The 7412-nt window shown below is 48.2% G+C and overlaps 2 non-coding genes across 2 annotated transcripts; one reads left to right on the forward strand and one right to left on the reverse strand.

Moving 5' to 3' along the window:
- Positions 1-220: 220 nt before the first annotated feature.
- Positions 221-292, forward strand: TRNAG-UCC. Its single transcript has one exon. It is a non-coding gene; the product is annotated as a tRNA-Gly (tRNA).
- Positions 293-1679: 1387 nt separating this feature from the next.
- Positions 1680-1752, reverse strand: TRNAV-AAC. The gene has a single exon. It is a non-coding gene; the product is annotated as a tRNA-Val (tRNA).
- Between the last annotated feature and the right edge of the window lie 5660 nt (positions 1753-7412).

Genomic DNA, 7412 nt, shown 5'->3' on the forward strand with positions numbered 1-7412 from the left:
TGGAAGGGAGGACCCTGGAAGGGACGGGGAGGAACAGAAAATGGAGAGGAATGAAACAGAATAAATGCCTCTTCTCTCTCCCATTCCCAACCCAGCAAGAACTGTTGTTAGTGGGGAAACTCCCCACGATGAATGGCAGAGACCACAGAGACATTTGCCTCATGCTGAGAAGTAAGGTGACCAGACACCAAGTGTGAAAAATCAGAGCATTTCACCAGATGCATTGGTGGTATAGTAGTGAACATAGCTGCTTTCCAAGCAGTTGACCTGGGTTCAATTCCCAGCCAATGCAATGATGTGATGATTCCTCCACTGGGAATTGGTTTATTTTTAGTCACATTGTATCAGTTTATCAATGGAATGAGAGAATCAGTGTCCTAAATCCCAACAGGTCATTAAACACCCAGTGGAGGAAGAAAGGGGTGGGACTATATAATGAGCAGTTGGAGTCACCCTGGTATTACAATGCATGGTTTATTTTTTTTTTTAAATTTCCTTTACTTCCCTCTCCCTTTTAGACTCAGAGCCTTTAAGGTCAGAAGGGACCAGTGTGATCATCTTGTCTGACCTGCTGCACCTTGCAGGCCAAAAGACCCCACCCACCCACTCCTGGAATAGACCCGGGAGGGGAGGCAGCTCCGTGCTCTGCCCCTACCCCAGGCAGCGCATGGAGGCCCTCTGCTCCCCTCCCCCAACAGGTGTGCAGAGATGTGCCAGCAGCACTAAGGTGGCTCCCAGCCCACTCTGCCTCCGTCCCTCCATGCCGCTCCCAGAAGTGGCTGGCATGTCCCAGCATCCCCTGGGGTGGGGGGAGTGTCTCCACGTGCTGCCCCTGCCCCGAGCACCAACTCTGCAGCTCCCATTGGCCAGGAACTGTAGCCAATGGGAGCTCTGGGGGCAGCACCTGCAGACAGCAGCACATGGAGATCCCCTGGCCCCATTCATCTAGTAGCTGCTGCCGGAGGGTTGTGTGTACCGGTCACTTTGGGAGCTGCACCACCCCTCCTGCACCCCACCCCCACCCCCAGGGCAGAGCCCACACCCAAATTTCCTCCCAGTGCTTTGCTTGTCTTCCTTTCACCAGAACCATCCTTCTTCTCCTGGGCTGCAAGTAGCCACCCCTGGGAAGCCAAGAGGCAGGCACAGGATTCTGCAAGGTAAGTGTCCCACAGGCCGTGATGGACAGTGTGATGAAGGTAAGTCTTCCTGAGGCACAATGAACTGCAACGCAGCGAACCAGGCGGTCGGGGCGAAGGGCATTCACTGGAGGTACAAGCTTGTGAGTGACTCCTGAGCACAGGGCCCCTTCCCCTTTTAAGGACCTGCTCCTCATGGCCTGCGACTAGAGATGACTTGGCTGCATCTGGTGGGTCACACTCCACCTTGGGCAGTGTCCATGCTCTGGGTGTGTGAGTGCTGCCTAATGAGAGTCCCAGACACCTTGTCTATCTAGCAGCTCTTCTGATCTTCCAGTTGTTCAACCAGCCCCTTCATCCCACAAGCATTGCAGGAGGGAGCGGGAGGGGGAGGGGGAAAGCCACTTCACAGGCATTCAGAGAGGGAGAGGAGACAAAAATGGGAATGGGGGAAGTATAACAGACCTATTGAGCTTAGAAGTCGCTGCTGCTCCTACAACAGCAGGGACAGGCCACTAGGAGCTGGAAAAAATTAAGCCATCATGTTTCTGCCTGGTTTTGAACCAGGAACCTTTTGCATGTTAGGCAAACGTGATAACCACTACACTACAGAAACTCTGTTGCAGGGCTCTGCCCCTCCCTTCATAAGAACAGAAGAATGGCCAGACTGGGTCAGACCAAAGGTCCATCCAACCCCATATCCTATCTGCCAACAGTGGCCAATACCAGGTGCCCCAGAGGGAGTGAACCTAACAGGTAATGATCAAGTGATCTCTCTCCTGCCATCCATCTCCTCCCTCTGACAAACAGAGGCTAGGGACACCATTCCTTACCCAGGCTGCCTAATAGCCATTAATGGACTTCACCTCCATGAATTTATCTGCAAAAATAATGAGGAGTACTTGTGGCACCTTAGAGACTAACAAACTTAATTGAGCATAAGCTTTTGTAGACTAAAATCCACTTAATCAGATGCATACAGTGGAAAATACAGCAGGAAGATATATATATATACACAGAGAACATGAAAAAATGGGTGTTGCCATCCACACTATAATGAGAGTGAGCAGTTAAGGTGAGCTATTATCAGCAGGAGAAAAAAACCTGTAGTGACAATCAGGATGGCCCATTTCCCACAGTTGACAAGAAGGTGTGAGTAACAGTAGGGGGACAAATAAACATGGGGAAATAGTTTTACTTTGTGTAATGACCCACCCACTCCCAGTCTTTATTCAAGCCTAATTTAACGGTGTCCAGTTTGCAAATTAATTCCAATTCAGCATCTCTCGTGGGAGTCTGTTGTTGAAGGTTTTTTGTTGTAATATTGTGACTTTTAGGTCTGTAATCGAGTGACCAGGGAGATTGAAGTGTTCTCTGGCTGTGTTTGAATGTTATAATTCTTGATGTCTGATTTGTGTCCATTTATTCTTTTATGTAGAGACTCTCTGGTTTGGCCAATGTACATGGCAGAGAGGCATTGCTGGCACATGATGGCACATATCACATTGGTAGATGTGCAGGTGAATGAGCCCCTGATGGCATGGCTGATGTGATTAGGTCCTATGATGGTGTCCCCTGAACAGATATGGGGACAGAGTTGGCAATGGGCTTTGTTGCAAGGATAGGTTCCTGGGTTAGTGTTTTTGTTGTGTGGTTGCTAGTAAGTATTTGCTTCAGGTTGGGTGGCTGTCAGTAAGCAAGGACTGACCTGTCTCCCAAGATCTGTGAGAGTGAGGGATTGTCCTTCAGGATGGGTTGTAGATCCTTGATGATGCACTGGAGAGGTTTTAGTTGGGGTCTGAAGGTGACGGCTAGTGGGGTTCTGTTACTTTCTTTGTTGGGCCTGTCCTGTAGTAGGTGACTTCTGGGTACCCTTCTGGCTCTGTCAATCTGCTTCTTCACTTCAGCTGGTGGGTACTGTAGTTGTAAGAACACTTGATAGAGATCTTGTAGGTGTTTGTCTCTGTCTGAGGGGTTGGAGCAAATGCGGTTGTATCTTAGAGCTTGGCTGTAGACAATGGATTGTGTGATGTGGTCTGGGTGAAAGCTGGAGACATGTAGGTAAGTATAGCGTTCAGTATGTTTCCGGTATAGGGTGGTGTTTATGTGACCATCGCTTATTAGCACAGTAGTGTCCAGGAAGTGGATCTCTTGTGTGGACTGATCCAGGCAGAGGTTGTAGGTGGGATGGAAATTGTTGAAATCATGGTGGAATTCCTCAAGGGTTTTCTTTTCCATGGGACCAGATGATGAAGATGTCATCAGTGTAGCACAAGTAGAGAAGGGGCATTAGGGGACGAGAGCTGAGGAAGCGTTGTTCTAAGTCAGCCATAAAAATGTTGGCATACTGTGGGGCCATGTGAGTACCCATAGCAGTGCCGCTGACTTGAAGGTACACATTGTCCCCAAATGTGAAATAGTTATGGGTGAGGACAAAGTCACAAAGTTCAGCCTCCAGGTTTGCTGTGACATTATCGGGGATACTGTTCCTGACAGCTTGTAGTCCATCTTTGTGTGGAATGATGATGGAGCGTCTACATAGCCAGACAATCCTGCTGTCAGGGTGCCAATGCCTGAGATGATGGGGCATCCAGGATTTCCAGGTTTATGGATCTTGGGTAGCAGATACAATAACCCTGGTTGGGGTTCTAGACTGTCTTATTGCCAAGGGACAGAGAAACTCGGCCAGCAGCAGGGGGTGCAGGACACCATCCTAGTGTTGGGGTGACAGCGCCTCCGGGATCCTGACACCCCTATTGGTTCCACTGCTGGTTGTTTTCCTTTTCCGGTGGGACTTTGGGCAAGTTGCTCCCCCCTCTAGTGCTCCGTTTCCACCAGGCAAATGGGGATTTCGTACCTTCCCGCTATTGGAAAGTGCTGGGAGAATCCCCCAGCCAAAGCTGCTCTGACAGAGCTAAGCAGCATCTGACCATTCAAGGTCGGAGCGCACTGCCCAGGAGGAGGAGTGTTTGGCTCTGGGGTTTCACTTCAGCCCAGTCTAGAGAGAGGGGCCCAGCCATGGGGTTTGGCTCAAGAAGACCAAGTCTCCAATTCGTTAAGGGCATTTTGAATTCCAATCCTGAGCTCCAAAGTGCTTGGTGTCATTTGCACATTTTAGAAGCAGGCTCTCCACTCCATTTTCCAAATCATTCATGAAACTATTGAATAGCACCGGACCCCGGACTGATCCCTGCTGGACCCACGAGGTGCACCCTCTCCGTTGGGCAGCCAAACCTGGAGATGGGCCCTTGGAGTCTGGGCTTTCAACCAGCTCTGCACCCACATGACACTGATTGCATCTAGACCGCATTTCCCTGGTTTGCTTGTGAGAATGTCCTGCGGGACTGTGTCAAAAGTCTTAGTAACCCTGAGATAGATCCCATCTACTGTTTACCCACCTCCACTAGGCCCGGAACCCTGCCAAAGAAGGAAAGAGGCTGGGTTTGGGATGATTTGTTCTTGACAAATCCATGCTCACTCGTCCTAAGAAACAAATTATCCTGTAGGTGCTGCTGACAAACTGATTGGTTAAGAATGTATTCCAGTATCTCTCCAGCTATGGAAATGAGGCTAGCTAGTCTGCAAGTCCAAGGGGTCTCTTTGTTCCCCTTTGAAAGATAGGTCCTGTCTTGTTCATGGATGGGAAGGGATGTTCTTTTTCAGGGATCTCAGACGAGAACTGGGGCACACCTGGTTTGTTAAGGCCACAAAAATGGAGGCAGGAACCTCTTCTCTCCTGCTGGCAAAGAACCCCAGGTACCGAAAAGACAGAGACTCACATCCCTGAATGGGCTTTAAGAAAGGCAGTGGTTAAAAAGCTTGGCCCCGACCATTTCTTGTTTCCGCAGACTAGACATTTTAGCAAACTTTAGAATTCCTTGGTGCTAAACACCGTGAAACTCCCCTTTCTCCTTCACAGAGGGCTTTAACGCCCCTTATCTCACTCAGGCTCACGACTGCCCAGAGCTCGAGAACTATCCCTGTTCCCATTGGACAGATGGGGAGGAGCCTGAGGTCCAGAGAAGGGAAATGACCTACCCAAGGGCCTACACAGCAAGGCAGTGGCAGAGCCAGAAAGAGAAGCCACCAGTTCCGACTCCTGTTCTAACAGACAAAAAAAACTCCAGAGGCAGGGATAGAGCCCAGGAATTGAAATGGTGGGGAAATTTCATTTAAACCATTTCTGTCAGAAAATCCCATTCAGACTAAACCAGTTTGTTTCTCAAAATCATAACAAGTGGGATGAAAGTTCTTTGCAAAAAGATTTTGTTCAAAACAAAAGCATCTCCTGTTTGTCACAGTGCGTTAAATTGTCTCGTCGCACACAAAGAGGAGACACTTCGATCTCAAACATTAGATAAGATGCTTCAATCTGAGCTAAGTCATTGCTGCTCTTAACAATTTAAAAATAAAAAATACAAATAAAATAGACTGTTTCAGCTATTCTATTATGTCATAATCTGCTCTGAGTAAATGTGATAGGACACCTCATATTATGCACTACTCCTAGTGACACTCTCCAATGGATCCCCATCCTTCACCCACCGTGAGGTAGGTAGGAGCGGATCATCATTATCCCTACTTGAAAGAGGGAGAAGCTAAGGCTGAGAAAGGAGAATTGACTTGTCTTAGGTCACACACCCAGTCAGTGGCAGAGTTGGGAATAGGACCCAGGAGCCCTGATTTTCAAACTAACCATCGGCTCTTGAATTTCAGACATTGAATGACCTGAATAAAATGCTCTCAGATGAGCTCCAGACCAACAACAGTGCACAGGAATTATTCAGCAAGTATTTGAGGAGAACTGCAAGGTTAGAGAGAATCGTGAACTGCTCAGAGACCATTAATGTAGAGAAGCAGCAAAATTCGTCAAACACAGAACTGGTTCTGACTTATTTCCTTGGTCTTAAAAGAGACCAACAAGGACCTGAGTCTCCTCCCTGTCAATTACCACCTGCTCAGCCAATCAGGGTAGAGACTGAGGAAGGGAGGCTGAGGGTTCTCACCAGAGAGCCCAAAGGATGGCCCAGGTCACTGGTGGGGGATCAAATAAAATTCAGAATAAAATTCGGCCTCCTTAAGCTTGTGTTTTCCATGCCTAGAATTCAACTCTCACCAGATGGATCAGACTGAACAGGTTTCAAACCTCTAGGAGGCTCTTACCTTCTAAACAGGGACAGCTGTTTTCTAGTAAAATCCCTAAAAGGGAAGGAGAAAACTCGAAAGAGGTTCCTCCTGGCGCTCACGTCCGTGAACCCGAATACTCTCTCAGTCCTCAAAGAGAGACCTGGAGAAGGAGACTTGCTGAAGCAAAGGTTTCCCTGGCCCCTCGCCCCTGTCCTGCCTGGCTGATGTCAGCATCTCTCTGTTAGGTCACCACCTCCCCACCAATAGTCTTTGACCAATAGTCTGAGGTCCTGCAAAAGGCCTTTGTGATGTCACTGCCACACCCCTCCCTTGCTGTGCCAATGTCCTGCCCCTGGCCAGGCACTTTGGAGGTTTGAAGTACTCCCTGTGGATCACCCCACTCAAGGAGCGTTCGTTCTAGGCAGAACTGACACCAACTTGTCCGGGGTGTTCCCCAGAAGCATATCACAAGTTTGAAATACGGGCAGCATAGAGCCTATATTCATAACGTCAACTACAAAAATGATACACATCTAGAGATGGCATCATTATAATCAGCCAATCAGAACCTCTCCATAGACCCCCTTACACGACAACCTTTCTACAATATTGGCTGCAAATATAGAACCGTGGTCGCAGCAGTGATCTATACAGTTACAGATTATGTCAATAACATCACAGGAGGTGACATGGCATCAGTGAGACTGATACTGGAATACTGCCTCCAGTTTTGGTGTCCTCATGTGAAAAAGATGTTGTGAAATTGGAGCTGGGGCAGCAAAGAGCCACCAAATGTCCTGAGGGCTGGAGAAAAATGCCTTCTAGTGAGCTACTGAAAGAGCTCAACCTGTTTAGCTGATCAAAAGAAGATTGAAAGGTGACTTCACTGAAGTGTTGAAGTGCCTTAATGGAGAGAAAAGATTGGGTATTAAAGGGCTCTTTAATTGAGCAGAAAAAGGCCTAACAAGACCCAATGGCTGGAAGATGAAAAGAGACAAATTCATATTACAACTAAGGCACAAATATGCAACTACGAGGATGATTCACCACAGGAACAAGCTACCAAGGAAAGTGATGGATTCGCCATCTCCTGATGTCATTTCATGAAGACTAGGTGCCTTTCTGGAATGTGTTTGCCCCAAAAGTAGC

The sequence above is a fragment of the Mauremys mutica genome, unplaced genomic scaffold (genome assembly GCF_020497125.1).
Source record: "Mauremys mutica isolate MM-2020 ecotype Southern unplaced genomic scaffold, ASM2049712v1 Super-Scaffold_100046, whole genome shotgun sequence".
NCBI classification, from domain to species: Eukaryota; Metazoa; Chordata; order Testudines; family Geoemydidae; genus Mauremys; species Mauremys mutica.